The sequence below is a fragment of the Athene noctua genome, unplaced genomic scaffold (assembly GCF_965140245.1).
Source record: "Athene noctua unplaced genomic scaffold, bAthNoc1.hap1.1 HAP1_HAP1_scaffold_34, whole genome shotgun sequence".
Classification (NCBI taxonomy): domain Eukaryota; kingdom Metazoa; phylum Chordata; class Aves; order Strigiformes; family Strigidae; genus Athene; species Athene noctua.
Genome location: NW_027437537.1, coordinates 179,457 through 198,279, shown reverse-complemented (window position 1 = coordinate 198,279; position 18,823 = coordinate 179,457).

Genomic DNA, 18,823 nt, shown 5'->3' with positions numbered 1-18,823 from the left:
TGGGAGAGCGGCTGATGTGGCCGCAGCTGGGTGCCTTGGATCAAGAGGAGTCAGCGCAGGGTCACAGCTCCAGGAGAGCTCTTGGAAGGAGCCATGGAGCACCGTCTCACCGCTGGCGTCCAAAGGGCAGGCGCGCCTCAGAGCGCACCAGGAAAGAGGAGAAAGGTGAGCGGCGGGCCGATAGAGAGGGCTGAGCCAGGGAGCCTGGGGGGGGTACTCTGGGGGCCTCGGGACGTGCTTTTTCTTGCAACTGCCATGCAGGAGCCTAATGGAGCTAATGCCTGAGTGTCTCTGTTTTCCTAGGCCGGGCCCAGGAGACAGCACCTGAGAGAAGGAGCTACCGGGCTGACGGAGCGTGAGGTGCTGGACCTCCCACTCGGGGCCAAGATCCCTGTGCCGCCCGGCTCCAGGCCTGTTTTCAGCCGGGCAAAGCTGGGGGAGAAGGTAAAGGAAGTCAAAAAGGGGCAGAGAAGCTCTTGTCTTTTACGGGGTCCCCGCCATTCAGAGAAGTCCTTGCGGCCACCTGCTCTACGGCGGGAGCTGCCGCCCTTTGGTCTGACAGTCGGACTTGTCCGTGGGAAGAACGTGGGAAATGCCACCCTGGGTGTGGGAGGAGCTGGGAAGTGCATCTGTCCCTGCTGCTCTCCCCTGCCCCGTTCACACTCTGGAACATCTCTCTCACAGCTTCAGCTGCCCTCGGGCCATTTTGACCTGGGAGATCCCTACTGTCGCCTACTCAGGAGAGAGTACAACAGCCTGCACGACCCATATCTGAAGGCGTATCACAATCGCAGACGCAACTTCAGGAGGCTGAGGGAGGCGGGTTTAGTCACTAGCGATGGCCAGGTAGGTTTGGACGCTGTCGGGTTTATAACTACGATTGTCTCCGAGCGCACTTCCCCGAGCTCTGAGGGAGCGTGTGCAGGGCACAGGTCCCCGCCCGCCAGGTTCGGGCCATTGCGGGCTCTGCAGAGCTGCCTTGACAGGGCCTGCATCAGTTCCTCCCCTCGTCTCCTCACAGGTGACTTGCACGCTGAAGGAGTTCAATGAGTACAGGCAGTACCTGCTCACACTCAGGGTGCAGGCGGAGAACGTGGCCAGGCAAGAAGAGGTAGGCAGAGCGGAGCGTTCGCGGCCAGCGGCCAGCGGCACGGTGCCGAGGGCTGGGGCTGTGCTTGCTGTGTCTCGGGGAGGGGGTCAGTGCAGAAGAGGGGAGGGCTGGGCTGGTGGGCCGGGCGTTGTGGCAGGGAAGTGACCACCCGGCTCAGAGCTGAGCTGGCACAGGGTACTGGGGAGGGCATGGGCTGGACAGGAAGGTCATGTCCAAGCACGCAGAGTGCTGAGGGAAGAAGCGCTTCTCTTCGTCCCTCATCACACGGCTGAAGCAGAGCGCTGGCCTGGGCCCGCGCAAAGCCTCAGCACGGTGGGGCGTGAGCCCTTGTCCAGGCGACAGCGAGCCACAACCCGGTGTCACCTTTCAGGAGAAGCTTCGGCAGCACCTGAACAAATTTAAGGCTGCCCCCAAACCGGCGGCAGCGACGGACACTTCTCGCCTGGCACAGCGGCTGCGGCGGCCTCAGGAACCATCCTGCCCACCTCCAGCCAAAGGCAGGAAAGGAAGGCTGTGCACAAGGGTGAAAGGACCTTTGCACAAAGGCCAGACCTGCTCCCAACCTGAGTTGTGTGGCAGTGCCGCAAGACCGGAGCCTTCGGAGACTTCTCCTCCAGCTTGCCAGCAGGAAACGGGAGTGGTGGGCAAAGGGCTGCAAGGACAATTCCCCAGAGCATCTCAACAGCAGAGCCTGGAAGCCAGCAAGGGAGAAAAGCTGCCTGTGTCAGCACCGCTGACAGATACAACTGCTGCTGAAGTCTCGCGGCTGAGTTGCACAGTTGCCAGGGAGAGCGTCCAAAATGCCATCTCCAGAATTGCGCAGCGCAACGCAGAACGGACTGGGAACGCCGGAACCGTGGTCCCTGCGGTTCTGGGCAAGGGGAAGTTGTCAGAGACAGAAATGAAGCCAAATCCCAGAGCCTCAGCCAATGCTTTGGCTGTAAGGACTTTGGCAAAAGACACCGTGGAGGATGTATTAGAGCGGACATGTGAACGTGGGCCTGCTCTGACCCCCGAACTGCAGGCTGGAAGGGGTGTCACAGAACCGCCCACAGCCCAGCACGGGAAGGAGAGCCATCCCGCTGCGGATGCCCTTCCCTCCACGGGCCTGCAGGTTTCCAGGCAGCCCGTCCCTCCGGCAGGTCCAAAGCCCCCAGCCCGGAGAGGAGCACGGCGCCCACCGCAGCACATAAAGCTTCCCCACAGCCAGCCCCGGCAGCCCGTGTCAGAAACGGGGGATTTCGTTAAGAGGCCTGTGGGCGATGTCCTGAAGAGCGTTACCGAGGAGACGAGAGCAGAGGCAAGGATGCAAACTGCCAGCTCCAGAGTTCCTCAGCGTCCTGCAGAACGGACTGGGAATGTCGGAACCATGGTCCCTGAGGTTCTGGGAAAGGAAAATATGTCAGAGACAGAATTCAAGCCAAATCTAAGAGCCTTAATCAAAGATTTGGTTATAAGGGCCTTGGCAAAAGACATCGTGGAGGATGTATTAGAGCGGACATGTCAACGTGGGCCTGCTCTGACCCCCGAACTGCAGGCTGGAAGGGGTGTCACAGAACCGCCCACAGCCCAGCACGGGAAGGAGAGCCATCCCGCTGCGGATGCCCTTCCCTCCACGGGCCTGCAGGTTTCCAGGCAGCCCGTCCCTCCGGCAGGTCCAAAGCCCCCAGCCCGGAGAGGAGCACGGTGCCCACCGCAGCACATAAAGCTTCCCCACAGCCAGCCCCGGCAGCCCGTGTCAGAAACGGGGGATTTCGTTAAGAGGCCTGTGGGCGATGTCCTGAAGAGCGTTACCGAGGAGACGAGAGCAGAGGCAAGGATGCAAACTGCCAGCTCCAGAGTTCCTCAGCGTCCTGCAGAACGGACTGGGAATGTCGGAACCATGGTCCCTGAGGTTCTTAGAAAGGAAAATATGTCAGAGACAGAATTCAAGCCAAATCCAAGAGCCTTAATCAAAGATTTGGTTATAAGGGCCTTGGCAAAAGACATCGTGGAGGATGTATTAGAGCGGACATGTCAACGTGGGCCTGCTCTGACCCCCGAACTGCAGGCTGGAAGGGGTGTCACAGAACCGCCCACAGCCCAGCACGGGAAGGAGAGCCATCCCGCTGCGGATGCCCTTCCCTCCACGGGCCTGCAGGTTTCCAGGCAGCCCGTCCCTCCGGCAGGTCCAAAGCCCCCAGCCCGGAGAGGAGCACGGCGCCCACCGCAGCACATAAAGCTTCCCCACAGCCAGCCCCGGCAGCCCGTGTGAAAACGAGGGCGTGGGTTGGGAGGATTGTGGGCGATGCCCTGAGGAGTTGTGTGGCAAGAGAGGTGTAGGGCCCCTGTGCAGCTCCACCAGGCAGCAAACACAGACCTTACTCTCTTGTGCGTGCAATAAAAGACCGTACTCCAGGGTGCTTGCTTGTGCCTGCCTCCGTTCACGCCAGGCCCTACTGTGCCTGGGCATTTTCCCTGCCGTCATCTGTATCGCTGTCTTCCCTCCTACAGCCTCTGCCCTGCCAAGACCCAATTTTACAGGGAATCTTACCGGGGCAGGTGAGACCTATCCAGCATTCTTGTCTCGTTTATGGAGCTTTGCTGCCAAGCTCGTGGGGGGGCGGGTCCAGCTCTAGGAGCTGGGTTTTCACCTTGTGGGAAGAACATTGTTGCTCTTGGCCTTGAGATCCTTTGTCCGGGGCCCCTTCTCCTCAGATCGAGCTCCCCAGGAGCTCCGCACAAACACGTGTGGTCCCCAACCCGGGCACCGCGCTGGCCTGTGTCCCTTGGGTCTCGGGTGCCTTGAGGCAGAAGACAGGTATGTTGTGGAGGCCAGAATCGGGCACTTGAGCAGGGTCAAGCAGCCTGTGCCGGGGTTGACCCAAAGGGGAGCGGTGGGAGCGAGCCCCTCTCTGAGGGGAACGCGCTCCTGTGCTGTGCCACAGGCCCGGCCTTTGCCGGTCACGCATGCAGCGACCCCTGGGGGAGGGAGGCTTTCGGTCCCACCCGGGGATTAGTCAAACAGCTGACAGGGACGGGGAAATTCAAGCTGCAACGGCTCAGCAGTGGGAATTTGTGGCTGAGGAATGATCATCTGCCACGGAGGGCAGGGTGGCCCCGCTGCAAGAAAGGGGTTAAACTGACTTGAAGCAGGGATGACAGAGACAGGAAGGACTCCCTGCAAGGCACTGTAGTTTCCCTGGGTGTGAGGTAAGAAACAGCCTCAGCACTGTCTCGTAGCCATCCTGGAACGGGAGCTCTCAGGGGCTCCCTCTGCTCTGGGAGATGGACCCACAGCCCGGCTGAGGTGCCCCACGCAAACCGCGTACAGGGTGGCGCTGCAGAGAGGAATCTGCTCGTGATGCGTCTTTGCAGACTCCGTGTAGAACCGCTTAGTGCCGCAGGACTCTGCCCAATGCCTTGCTTGTCAATTTTTAGTTTTTCCTTTTTTTATGTTTAAGCCCAAATATGGGTTTAACTCCCCTCGAGGAGGACTGTAAAAATGCCCCAATAGCAGGAAACAGAGCCTAGCCTGCCCCGGAGACCTCTGGAGCCTTTGGTTCAACACTCTGCCCGTCTGCGGAGAGACAGTAACGCCGGCTGCAGGTCGGCTACAGCAGGCACCTCGAGGGGCAGCCGCGGCCCCGGGACACGGGGAGCGAGGGGCACGTTGTGCAGAAACTCTTTAGCTCTCCCTTGGGGAAGGCCTTCCCGCGTGACCTGCCGCGTATCGGAGGCCGTGGGCAGGGGATCAAGCTCAGGCCTCGACTCCCTCAGTGTCTCTTTCTCCATCCCAGCCTGTTCCCCGGGACGTTCCCAGCCCTTCGGGGGCACCAGCGCTCACCCCCACACCCCTCCAGAGCCAGCCCCTCTCTCTCCCAGGCCGTTGTCCCTGTGGTTCCAGGAACAGGGGAGAAGTCAGAGACAGAAATGAAGCCAAATCCAAGAGCCTCAGCCAAAGCTGCTAAAAATCAGGGATTTTTAAAAAAAGTAGAGGTCCTGATAATATTGTGGGTAAATTTAAAAATATTTACTGATTTATATAGGAGCGTTCTGTCTGCACAAAGCAGCAAAACAGGGAAACACTTTCCAATTAATCGCTAAGACACAACTTCCTACATATCAATAAGCACCTTCACCTTGGTATCAGGTCCATCACTGTTTGCAACAGCTTTCACTGAAGTGCCTGCGGGACAATACGCACCTACACGGCTGGAATATAAAAGGACTTAAACTCCCTTAACTCCTTTGGCATTTAGTTTTTTAAAAGCACATCACACTATTCACTATTTAAACTGAAGGGGGGTGTCGGGGAAGGCAGCTGCTCTGCCGACCACCTGATTGAAGAAGAGTTTGGCCTCGACAAGATTCCGCTGTACCCTTGAGATAGGGAAGCTTTGCTTAAAGCAAAGAACTTCCCAGGAGCTGCTGACTACGCAGCAGGATGAAGCAAGCAGGGAGGAAACTCCTACAGGTTTGGCAATGAGAATGGTAAAATCAGCTTTTTGACCAATTATCCTGGAACACTCTGGCACCTGAAATATATACAAACAGAGGCTTTTATACTAAAAACGACTAGCCGCTTGTTCACCCACGTGAGTGTGTGTGCGTGTCGCTTTGTCCGTTCTACAGGGACAGCCCAGGACGACGCAAACGTGCTGCGAAACCGACAGGCGAGCGCTGACACGTTGCACGAGGGCAGTCGGACGGGCGCGTCCGAGGGGCACGTCGAGGCCAGCAGAGAAGGTATCGCCAGCGCGGAGGCCTCCCTGCTGCCGCTTCTGCCTCCTTCAAAACCAGGCTCGGCGTGCGCAGACTGTGGCCCGTCTGTGCGGTGACGGCCGCGCCGGGCACGGGGTCCTGGGCCGGGAGGAGCAGCCCGGCCCCTGGCCGCGTTCAGAGCACCGGCCCCGCGCCGGCTGGGTCAGGGGCTGCCCCCGGCGGGAACGGCGGCCCTTCCTCTGCGCCGCCGCCACCTTTGGTCCTGCTGGTGGTGGTGCCGCCGCCGCTGCCGCCTCACGGCCGCCGTGAGGAAGGGGATGCACCGCCCTGGTGGGCAGCTACGGGCTGGGGCGCGTAGGGCTGTGGTGGGGCCGGTGGCCCCGAGCCGGCCCGGCCACCGCAGGCAGCGCCGAGGCCGCTCCGTGCAGGGGAAGGCGGCGGCCGGGCTGCGCGGTGAGGAGGGGGCCCCACACTCCTGGCGGGAAGTCACAGCCATACCAGCCTTAGGGCACTTCTGTGGGCAAACACGTGTTTGTCACTAAAGAAAGGGGTGGTGTTCCACTAAAGAATGGGGTGGCTCCCCGCCCTTGGGAGCCGGGCAGAGGGGACAGGCGGGGGTGAGGCGAGCACAGAGCGGGAGCCCACGGAGCACGAGCCCTCAGCCCACGGCTGAAGCAGAGCGCTGGCCTGGGCCCGCGCAAAGCCTCAGCACGGTGGGGCGTGAGCCCTTGTCCAGGCGACAGCGAGCCACAACCCGGTGTCACCTTTCAGGAGAAGCTTCGGCAGCACCTGGACAAATTTAAGGCTGCCCCCAAACCGGCGGCAGCGACGGACACTTCTCGCCTGGCACAGCGGCTGCGGCGGCCTCAGGAACCATCCTGCCCACCTCCACCCAAAGGCAGGAAAGGAAGGCTGTGCACAAGGGTGAAAGGACCTTTGCACAAAGGCCAGACCTGCTCCCAACCTGAGCTGGGACAGGAAAGTGCCAAGCTGTCCCAGAGGCTCAGCAGCGATGCCGACTGCGAGAGGAAGCGAGACGTCGCTGCAGACAGCGCGTTCAAAGCTGCGCTTGAACAAAGAGCTGCAGCAGAAGCCCAGGAGCTTGAAGAAAATGTGCCTGGGACTGGAGCACAGGAAGGGTTTGAGAGGGAGAAGGCCCCTCGGGAGCCCTCTCTCCGTGTTTTAAGGGGGGCTGCCCTGGCCAGCACAGGAAACTTGTGTGGCAGTGCCGCAAGACCGGAGCCTTCGGAGACTTCTCCTCCAGCTTGCCAGCAGGAAACGGGAGTGGTGGGCAAAGGGCTGCAAGGACAATTCCCCAGAGCATCTCAACAGCAGAGCCTGGAAGCCAGCAAGGGAGAAAAGCTGCCTGTGTCAGCACCGCTGACAGATACAACTGCTGCTGAAGTCTCGCGGCTGAGTTGCACAGTTGCCAGGGAGAGCGTCCAAAATGCCATCTCCAGAATTCCGCAGCGCAACGCAGAACGGACTGGGAACGCCGGAACCGTGGTCCCTGCGGTTCTGGGCAAGGGGAAGTTGTCAGAGACAGAAATGAAGCCAAATCCCAGAGCCTCAGCCAATGCTTTGGCTGTAAGGACTTTGGCAAAAGACACCGTGGAGGATGTATTAGAGCGGACATGTGAACGTGGGCCTGCTCTGACCCCCGAACTGCAGGCTGGAAGGGGTGTCACAGAACCGCCCACAGCCCAGCACGGGAAGGAGAGCCATCCCGCTGCGGATGCCCTTCCCTCCACGGGCCTGCAGGTTTCCAGGCAGCCCGTCCCTCCGGCAGGTCCAAAGCCCCCAGCCCGGAGAGGAGCACGGCGCCCACCGCAGCGCATAAAGCTTCCCCACAGCCAGCCCCGGCAGCCCGTGTCAGAAACGGGGGATTTCGTTAAGAGGCCTGTGGGCGATGTCCTGAAGAGCGTTACCGAGGAGACGAGAGCAGAGGCAAGGATGCAAACTGCCAGCTCCAAGAGCCTCAGCCAAAGCTGCTAAAAATCAGGGTTCTTTTAAAAAAAAGTAGAGAACTGGCACCCCAGATAGGGCTCTGGGGCACAAGAGAGGAGAGTCAGATATTCCTCTGGACAAACCCGTTACCAATAAACCACATACATCTCCCCAAATCACCTCAAACCCTCCCCCTATCACTGCCAACCCCCCCGATCCTGTTGGGGAGTGAAGTTCCAATACCCCGGCGGTGCCACTGTCCTGGGCACTTGCCCGTGCTGTCCCACACCCCCAGCCTCTCAGAATTCTCCAGCCTTGGGGTAGATCTCTGGGTGATTCTCTTCAATAGCTGCTTAACCCTGAACACAGCCTGAACCCTGCAGGAACACGCGGGCTCCCAGCAGGAAGATGACAGTGTCAGGCTCAGCATTCCGAGGGTGTTCACAACTCCCCAAATTCTCAAACACAACTGTGAGTAGCCTCAGGACCGACGACTTCATCGCGCCATCAATCAGTGTGACGCAGTTCAGCCAAACGAAAAATCCTAATCCGACTCCCACGGGTGGTCAACAGCAGCACGGGGACTACATACAGCAAGTGAGGAGAGGGAATTTTAAGGCGCCAAGCGACGGACATTGTGCCCAGCAATTGATCAGCCAATGTAATGAATGCTTCTAGCAAAGGGCTATGACACCCTGACCCGATCTGCCGTTATCTCGACCCTGCGAGCCCCTCGCTGGGCCCCAAAATAAAACAGTAACAGAAAGTACCAACGGGTGATGCCCAAGGCGACTGCTCAGCACCCACCGACCGATACCCAGCCCGCTCCCGGCCAGCGACCCCGACAGAACGCAGACCCTGCCACTGCAAAGCTGGAAGCAGGAGAGAACGCACCTGCTGTATATCCTGAGCATAACGTCACGGGAGGGGGAACACTCCAATGGCCACTCTGGGCCTGGCACTCGGGCTCTGCCCCTCCCAGCTCGAGAACAGTAACTCTATCCCAGCTGAAACCAGGACACTCTTGTAGCAGATTAAAGCTCCTCTCTGAGTGCGGGAGAGAACTGGACACGGGCGAGCAAGCGCCTCAGGTGACCGCCAGGGAGAGACGGGGCAGGCTGGAGTGTTTCTGTCGGGACCAAAGCAGAAGGCCCGGGGGCTGTGCCGGGGTGTGTGAACCCTCTGGGACGAGCCTGAGGGTACAGGAAGGTCCTGAGGGGACATGATGGGGGCTGGGGGCACTCCGAGAGCAGCCATGGCCCATGGTCCCCACCCCCCGCAGCGGAACCCTGCCCCACCCGGCCTGGGTGACGGGTCACTATGTGACCCCCCTTGGTGACACGTCTCCGTGTCACCCCCGGCACCGCATCTGAGCAGCGCAGCCCCGCAGGCTCTGACAAGACGGGGAAGGGACAGGGCTCAGGGAGTTTCCCAGCTCATCGAATTGATTTATGGGCAAGGTCTCACGCCAGGTCACAGGGCCAGACAGCTGTCTCTGTGACCCTGTTACCTGGCCTGCACACAAGGGAAGATCAGGAGAGAGATAGGTATATATTTAGCATAAACACGTTCAGTCCAATCCCTACTAATCCAATGGCTGTCAGCTATAAAATAGACAGGATTGATCTAAGGATTGACTCTGGCTTGGGCCTATTGTCCAGGCCCGAGCACTTCCATCTCTTATCTTGCCTATACGTAAGGAAAAATAAGGAGATCTATATATTCAGGACAAACATATTTAGTACAATAGCTGTTAGCACAATGGTTGTCAGCTGTCAAACACACAGGATCCATCTAGAGGCCAACTCTGGCTCGGGCCTGTTGCCCCAGCCCGAGCACTTCAGGGCTGCTGCAGGGGAAAACCAATTCCGGCTCAGGCAGACTCAACCCATGTTAAAGGCACAGAAACAAACAGCACAGAAACACACATGGTCTGAGAGACATTCTGCAGCTCGCTGCCACTGATTCCAGGCTCTTCCAAAGCCAGGCCCCCCCCGGCTCAAGAGGAGAAAAGGGAAGGGTCAGTGCAGGCAGCAGAGCCACCGTCAGCACGAACGGACTTTCCCGGTTATTAACAGCCGCAGCCGAGCCCGCAGCAGCCCGGGGCAGCGATGGCCTTTACAAAGGGCGCGTGGAGCGACCGCTCAGCTCAACACCCGCAGAGCAGCAACCGCAGCCCCGCGGCCGAGCCGCCCTCTGCGCTCGCCGACAGCCCCCGGTGCCGAGGGCCGGGCGGGGCAGGGGATGGAGAGGCCCCGGTCCCGGCCCCTCGGCGGCCCCGGCACGGTTCCGGCCCGCGGCCCCGGCCTCCTGCTCCGACGCCTTCTCGCTGAGCCCCAACAGGCCGCGGCGGCCCGGCTCCGGCAGCTCCTCACCCAGCGCCATCGCGGCGCCGCCCGCCGGCCCCGCTGCCCCCGGCCCCGCCGGGAAATGGCGGCTGCCCCCGCCCGCCGCCACCGCCCGCCCCAGGGCGCCCCCCCGCTCCCAGGGGCCGCCGCGGCGCGCGGGGCACGCTGGGAATTGTAGTTCCGGGGCGGCCGCAGCCGGCGGCGGGGGCGGCCCGGGGACTACAACTCCCGCCGGGCCTCGTCCGCCCAGAGTCGTGGCGGCGGGAGCGGAGCGACGGCCCCGAGCGACCCGGGACGGGGCCGGGGCGGGGTCCCTCAGGCCGCCGTTCCCGGAGGAAATGGGGCTGCCGGCCCCGCCGCTCCGCTCAGGCCGGTCCCCGCGGCGGCGGCGGCGGCGGCAGCCGCGGAGGTTCCCACCGGGGCCGGCGCCGGCGGGGGGGGTCGCGGGCAGCGGCGGCGGCGGGGGGACGCAGGACGCTGAGCCCCGGGCGCCGGCGGGGGAGCGGGGCGGGGCGGGTCTCTCGGTGCCGGCGGCGGCGAACCGGCCGCCTTTGCCGGGCGGAAGCCGCGTCCCGGCCCCGCGCCGAGAACCGCCCCCCGCCGGCCCCGCAGCCCCGGCGCCGGGAGGGGGGAGCGGAGAAACCGCCCCCCCCGCGCCCGGCGCCCTCCGCGGGAGCGAAGCGCCGCTCCGTCCTGCCCCCCCCGGCCCCCGCCGCCCGCGGCCCCCCCGCGGGCACCCCCGGGAGGAGGGCGCCTCGCCCGGCCGCTGCGCGGGAGCAGCCGCTCGGGGTGAGTACAGCGGGACCCCGGAGCGGCGGGAGCTTCGGGCGGGAAACGGGAAAAAAAAGAGAAAAGCGGCTTCCCCCCCCCCGCCGCGGCCCCGCGGCCTGTCCGGTGTCTCGTGGTGCTGAATGCCCGGGGAGCTGAAGCGGGGGGAGCGGCGGTTCGGGGCGGGAAGGCACCGTCCTTCAGCCCGCCCGGGGGAGCAGCGGCCCCGGCGGATGGGGCCGGGTTAATCCCGTTCTGCCTCTCGCTGCAGATCCGAGCCCTGAGGGATCTCCAGCGGGGCCGTTAGTGACAAAGGGCTTCGGGTGGGTCCCGGCGTGAGCCCGGGGCTGCCGGGACAGCCCTAACGTCAGCTGCTCTGCTGCCAGAGGGCCGGGGCACCGGGAGCAGCTCCCCGTCCCCACCCCGGCACGGGCTGGACAGCTGCGGGGGGAAGAAGCCGTTTGGTGGGTGAATCCCATCGCTAAGGGCAGACAGAGCCCGAGAGACAAACTGCCTGGGCTGCTGCTCCTGCCGCAGCTTGGGGCAGAGTTTGTCTAATTTTTTACGGCATCGCAAAACGTTTATGGCATCAGAGTCTAAGTAAGAGCTTGAATTTACTTCTAGAATTTAAAAGCCCAGAGGACAGGAATAACAAAATCCCTGCCGATGTCGCTGTGACAGCGGGATATATCTTTTCCCGTTGGTGATCCAAAACACCACCACGAGAGTATTTCACTCTGGTCAAAAGTGCAAATGGCTCTGTGCTCCGTCCCTGCGCAGCAGAGCTCCGTTCCCAGCTTGGGGAGGGACAGACGCTCCCTCTCAAGGCCCCAGGGTCAGACGCAGCCCTGCCTGGCTGGGTGCTGGGCGTATCGCTGCCCAGGCTTCAGCCGCTCACGGACCGAGGCTCAACTTGCACTTCAGACCCTAAAAACCAGGCACTTCTGAAGCTTCCAGCGAAGGCGAAGCTCAGAACGTGGTGTCTGTCCACAAGCTCGGCAGCATTTGTGCCCCAGACAAGTGAATTTAGCAGCGTACTCCCCTAGTACGCATCACTTGGGCCGTGTAGGGTTTTCTAAAAATGTTCTCCTTCGTGTTTGTGAGCACACAGAGGGGTTTTGGGGGGGAATTTGCCGTGTCTGACAGACTTCTCATTAAGCCTACAGCTGTGTTAATTGTGTGTGAGTCTCTGGCTGGAAGGAGCCAAGGGAAAACAATTCAGACAACAGCAGTTTTATCGATTATTTGCAGAGTGTCCTGTTACCATTTCCAGTTCCAGACAGCTGAGGTCCAGAGGGAGTGGAAAACACCATCCACAGGAGTTGGCAGGTGTTTGTGTTCTGAAAGGCTCAGTCCACCTTAAAACCAGTTTCATTTCCAACAAAACTGAGGGAAGGAGAAGCCACAGGGGATATTGCAAACAGGCGTGTGACCTCACAGAGAAGCTCCGGGAAGCGTTTGGAGCTTGACAGCAAGGTTAGCGGCAGAGCAGGAAAAGCAGAATGCCTGTGAATAAACAGTTATGCAGGGGACCCCCTATTTTGTCGATTTTTGTTTTGCACTGGCTGTGTCAAGGCTGGAGAGCCGTTAGCAGGGTCTCCTGAGATTCCCTTCCCTTCCTGAGGTGTCTGGCAGGCGGAGAGGCTGTGGCAGGGCACATGCTCTGGTTATTTTCTCCTGCTGCATGGAATCTTTCAGGTCATTGCTAAGTCTTGGCAGGATCCTTTAGTCGAGGCTCACTCTTCCCCTCCAATCTCGCAGGCTTTTGTGTGGTTGCTGCTGTTGCTCTCATTTTCTATACATGGTTCTGAGATGAATCTTGTTCAGAATGTCACCTGAGCTGCCTTTCTCGGCAGACGTCAGTTAGCCACACAGTTTCATGAGGACTTAAAATCTTAAATACTGAAGTCCACGCTGTGTATCGCCGATGCAAGAGATCAGGAGGAGTATTAGGCAGCCGACAAATAACCCTCCTGGCACTTCTGTCACGCAGCTTGTACAGAAGCTTGATGTATGTGTCAGCTGTGCAATAACACATGAAAAGCTGACAGTGAGTGAGCCTGTCATTCATTCTGTCTTATCGTGGCACAGAGAAATAACCATCAATTGTAGAAGATCCTTGCTGTATGAGACCGACATACTACATACATTTTTTTTTTTTTTTTTTTAGAGGACTGAGTGTGGGAGGAGAGGGCACAGCTCAGACATGTCCTGGGGAAAACAAAAACTGTTTTAGGGAACCCAAAACCTGGAGGTTTTTCATCAGTCAACCACTTTCTCCCTCTCGTTGCTTGAGCACCCGACTCCTGAGTCCCTGGCGTTGCTTCCCTGTCCAACAGCAGATGGTTCCAGAGTTCCTGGGTGAATTCCTTCCTTGCTCTTGCAGACCTGCTCGGGGCTGCACGCTGGGCAGGACTTTGCCCATTTGACTTGTCCCTTGTGCTGCCCCGAGGTTGGGGGCATCTGTTGGATCTGCAGACTCTGTCTGGCCCCTGGGGAGAGGCGGTGGGTGCAGGCACTGCCAGGGCCCCCAGCCTGCGGGGGGGCTGCCTGCTGTGGCCCTGCTTTGGCAGAGGTGGGAGAAGAGCCCTGAGACCATCTCCCCAGCCTGACTCGCCGTGTTTAACATCGTGGTTCAGGTCACCAGCTGTAGCTGTCTGACTGCAGGGCAGCCCTCAGCGCTGTTTTGGGCATTAGAAGATGCGAGGTCAGTTCGGGGCAGTGTGGATCTGCTAGGCTAGGCATAGTTTTAAATTGAATGAAAGTGCCTCTGCGCTTTTTCTTGAGATTTTTTTTTTCCTCCCCGTTGAGCTTTGCTGCACTCTCTCTCTGCTCTGTCACTGGGAACACTGCTGAGTGATAAAATGCCTCTTGCCTTTGAGGTCAGGTCTAATAACACCAATTTTTAAACCGGTTTGAACTCTTTAGTGGCCGAAGATAGGACAGTGATACGGCAATCGCTAGTTTCTTGTTTCCCCCTAATCTGGTAGAATGTGTCTTGTTATGGCCTTTGATAACTGTAACCACAGCAGCAACTAGTGCTGGGAATATTGCGTGAGGATCTTCCATCTCAGTAACCCTGTTCTGCTTCCAGGCACCTTACAGGTCACAAAGTAAATTATCATCCAAGGGCGGTACATCAGGATGGGGCAGAAAATTCCCTCCTCCCTTTCCGAGAGGTGATGCAGGCTGTTGGGGACCTTGGAGCAGGAGCTGACTTTCCCAAAGTCCAGCAGTACCCCAAGCTGAGCGTTCCTGAGCAGGCTGCTGTGTAAGGGTTGATGAACTTGTCTGCCCGGAGGAGTTGGAGGGGCCGCACCGGGATCAGCAGGTGGAATGAAATCCAGTCTGTACCAGCCGAAGAGTGGGAGAGTGACTGAGGGGAACGGGGGGTGCTGGAGCTTTGGTAGCAGGGCTCTCCCTGTTGCGGGGTGGAGGTTTTCTGAATCCAGAAGCCTTTTAAATTTAAAGATGTTTCTATGAGCAGTATTTCTTTGCTGCTGGTTTTCATTCCAAACTGGGGCATAGGAGCCAAACAGCACGGGGTGGCCTTTGGAGAGTAGTGATGGTGCGGGCAGGGAGGTGAGTGTAACACTGGTGTGCCCTGGAATCAGAGGGAGGCGTGCGGGTGCGAGAGGTCTGCGGGGAGTGTAAAAGCAGTTGTGATTGCGGAGGAAGTGGAAACGTCCAGCTCTTGTTCCCAGCACCTTGTAGGAACGGCTGAAAAGAGCAGCAGAAGTGGTGCGCTGGATGCAGCGCAGAACAGCTGCCCCCGATCTGAAGAACAGACGTCATCGCTCCTTCTTTGGAGGGTGGTTTAAATTACTTTTGGCCTCTCTGAAATGGGGAAGGTAAGCGTGTCCAGTTGCCTTTCCCCTTTGCTGCGTGCATAAACACCTTTAGAAAAGTGGATCCCAGCCCCAGGATGTGCTGAGATGAGTATGAGAGCGCGTGGGACAGATTGCTTCTGAGGAGTGCCTGTCGCTCCCGAGAGAAGTTAAAAAGACATGTCAGCTTTCACATGTCTAAAGTCAGGAGAGATCTCAGTCTTTGGGGAGATTTTGTAAAGCATTTAAGAGGGTGAAACAGAGGAGTGGTTAAACTGATGGGTGAGTTACCTCCTCAAATGGCAGCTGTGTGTGTTGTTACATCTCCTGGGCACTGCAGAAGGAAGCTGCCCCCCCGTCCGAGCAGACCTTTCGGACGAAGGGAGGGACAGAACTGAAAACTAACGAGATAGCGGTAATTGCTTCTCAAACACCAGTTGCCCCTGAACAGAACTTGATTGATTTAGGGTCGGGAAACTGGACGTGCCATCCCCAGTAAGTGAGCCGGGGGATGGCGGGTGAGTGCACTTAAGGAGGCTCACAGAGAATACTAAAGGAGAGTTGTGGATTACTCTTCTGCTCGTCCCCCTTAAAACTCCAGTTACATTTCTAGTAGATACGGGTGCTCAGGTCTCAGCACTCCAAACCGACGTTGCCAAGCGGAACGGCATAATTGCTGGCAAAAAGCAGATTTGGGTTAGAGATGTTTTCAGGGACTCTAAGCCACAGCTGACTGCTCGGGTTACCTGGGAAGGAAACTGCAGCAGAAACTATTATGATTCTGGGAAATTTTCTCACAAATATCCTGGGACTTGACCTATTGAAGGGACAAGCCCGGGTAGATTCAAAAGGAAGAAAATGGAAATTTGGGTCCCCAACTGCCTCTATAAGACTTTTACAGCAAGCGCCTGCACTTCCTCCTTCTAAAATTGTTAATGTGAAAAGGAGAGTAAAGACTCTGCAAACCCGCTCCATTATCCTGGACAAGCTGTTCTAGTAGACTTGCCCACTGTGGGGCAGGTACCCCTAACCCTAAAAACTCCCACCAGTCCCTGTTCATGGGTGGCTGCTGATGCCCATGGGAAAGAATACCGTATCGATACCGGGGGGGTGTCCCTTCTCTCTAACCATCGTTGTTTTGTTACGCGTGTATTTGTTTTACAGGCTATTGATCCTGGACGACCAGAGACCTCTGTTACTTTTAGTGCTTTCAATAGTTATAGGCATCATCGGCTAGTTATTAGTTGCAATCTGCTTACATCGTTATGTAATTTGTGGAATCGTGCCTGCTGAGTGTGGAGAGTCCACTTATTGGAAGGGTAACCTGGAGTTGTGCCTTGAGTTACCTTATTGGGAATCACCTCCAAAACTAAGGCAGCCTGTGAGTCACCTGTGACTGCACACTGGTGCTTCCAAATATCATACAACCAACAGCAAGACGAAATAATCAGACTAGCTGAAGGGGTCTGGTCCCACAAATGAAGCATTAACAAATTGTACCTGAATATTAAATTGTATTCTCATTTAAATCCTCGTTGACCTTCTAATGTGATTGTGTAACCTCAAATAGTTTTAGAAACTTTACCTTAGCATTTGTATGTACTAACAAGGTATGCCTTTAAGGAATTAAAGGTGCAGACCCACCCAAGCATCCAGGATGGCGTTGCAGAATCCAGCTGGCATTGCTGAAGGTTTCCAGGCAGCCCGTCCCTCCGGCAGGTCCAAAGCCCCCAGCCCGGAGAGGAGCACGGTGCCCACCGCAGCACATAAAGCTTCCCCACAGCCAGCCCCGGCAGCCCGTGTCAGAAACGGGGGATTTCGTTAAGAGGCCTGTGGGCGATGTCCTGAAGAGCGTTACCGAGGAGACGAGAGCAGAGGCAAGGATGCAAACTGCCAGCTCCAGAGTTCCTCAGCGTCCTGCAGAACGGACTGGGAATGTCGGAACCATGGTCCCTGAGGTTCTTAGAAAGGAAAATATGTCAGAGACAGAATTCAAGCCAAATCCAAGAGCCTTAATCAAAGATTTGGTTATAAGGGCCTTGGCAAAAGACATCGTGGAGAATGTATTAGAGCGGACATGTCAACGTGGGCCTGCTCTGACCCCCGAACTGCAGGCTGGAAGGGGTGTCACAGAACCGCCCACAGCCCAGCACGGGAAGGAGAGCCATCCCGCTGCGGATGCCCTTCCCTCCACGGGCCTGCAGGTTTCCAGGCAGCCCGTCCCTCCGGCAGGTCCAAAGCCCCCAGCCCGGAGAGGAGCACGGCGCCCACCGCAGCACATAAAGCTTCCCCACAGCCAGCCCCGGCAGCCCGTGTGAAAACGAGGGCGTGGGTTGGGAGGATTGTGGGCGATGCCCTGAGGAGTTGTGTGGCAAGAGAGGTGTAGGGCCCCTGTGCAGCTCCAGCAGGCAGCAAACACAGACCTTACTCTCTTGTGCGTGCAATAAAAGACCGTACTCCAGGGTGCTTGCTTGTGCCTGCCTCCGTTCACGCCAGGCCCTACTGTGCCTGGGCATTTTCCCTGCCGTCATCTGTATCGCTGTCTTCCCTCCTACAGCCTCTGCCCTGCCAAGACCCAATTTTACAGGGAATCTTACCGGGGCAGGTGAGACCTATCCAGCATTCTTGTCTCGTTTATGGAGCTTTGCTGCCAAGCTCGTGGCGGCGCGGGTTCAGCTCTAGGAGCTGGGTTTTCACCTTGTGGGAAGAACATTGTTGCTCTTGGCCTTGAGATCCTTTGTCCGGGGCCCCTTCTCCTCAGATCGAGCTCCCCAGGAGCTCCGCACAAACACGTGTGGTCCCCAACCCGGGCACCGCGCTGGCCTGTGTCCCTTGGGTCTCGGGTGCCTTGAGGCAGAAGACAGGTATGTTGTGGAGGCCAGAATCGGGCACTTGAGCAGGGTCAAGCAGCCTGTGCCGGGGTTGACCCAAAGGGGAGCGGTGGGAGCGAGCCCCTCTCTGAGGGGAACGCGCTCCTGTGCTGTGCCACAGGCCCGGCCTTTGCCGGTCACGCATGCAGCGACCCCTGGGGGAGGGAGGCTTTCGGTCCCACCCGGGGATTAGTCAAACAGCTGACAGGGAAGGGGAAATTCAAGCTGCAACGGCTCAGCAGTGGGAATTTGTGGCTGAGGAATGATCATCTGCCACGGAGGGCAGGGTGGCCCCGCTGCAAGAAAGGGGTTAAACTGACTTGAAGCAGGGATGACAGAGACAAGAAGGACTCCCTGCAAGGCACTGTAGTTTCCCTGGGTGTGAGGTAAGAAACAGCCTCAGCACTGTCTCGTAGCCATCCTGGAACGGGAGCTCTCAGGGGCTCCCTCTGCTCTGGGAGATGGGCCCACAGCCCGGCTGAGGTGCCCCACGCAAACCGCGTACAGGGTGGCGCTGCAGAGAGGAATCTGCTCGTGATGCGTCTTTGCAGACTCCGTGTAGAACCGCTTAGTGCCGCAGGACTCTGCCCAATGCCTTGCTTGTCAATTTTTAGTTTTTCCTTTTTTTATGTTTAAGCCCAAATATGGGTTTAACTCCCCTCGAGGAGGACTGTAAAAATGCCCCAATAGCAGGAAACAGAGCCTAGCCTGCCCCGGAGACCTCTGGAGCCTTTGGTTCAACGCTCTGCCCGTCTGCGGAGAGACAGTAACGCCGGCTGCAGGTCGGCTACAGCAGGCACCTCGAGGGGCAGCCGCGGCCCCGGGACACGGGGAGCGAGGGGCACGTTGTGCAGAAACTCTTTAGCTCTCCCTTGGGGAAGGCCTTCCCGCGTGACCTGCCGCGTATCGGAGGCCGTGGGCAGGGGATCAAGCTCAGGCCTCGACTCCCTCAGTGTCTCTTTCTCCATCCCAGCCTGTTCCCCGGGACGTTCCCAGCCCTTCGGGGGCACCAGCGCTCACCCCCACACCCCTCCAGAGCCAGCCCCTCTCTCTCCCAGGCCGTTGTCCCTGTGGTTCCAGGAACAGGGGAGAAGTCAGAGACAGAAATGAAGCCAAATCCAAGAGCCTCAGCCAAAGCTGCTAAAAATCAGGGATTTTTAAAAAAAGTAGAGGTCCTGATAATATTGTGGGTAAATTTAAAAATATTTACTGATTTATATAGGAGCGTTCTGTCTGCACAAAGCAGCA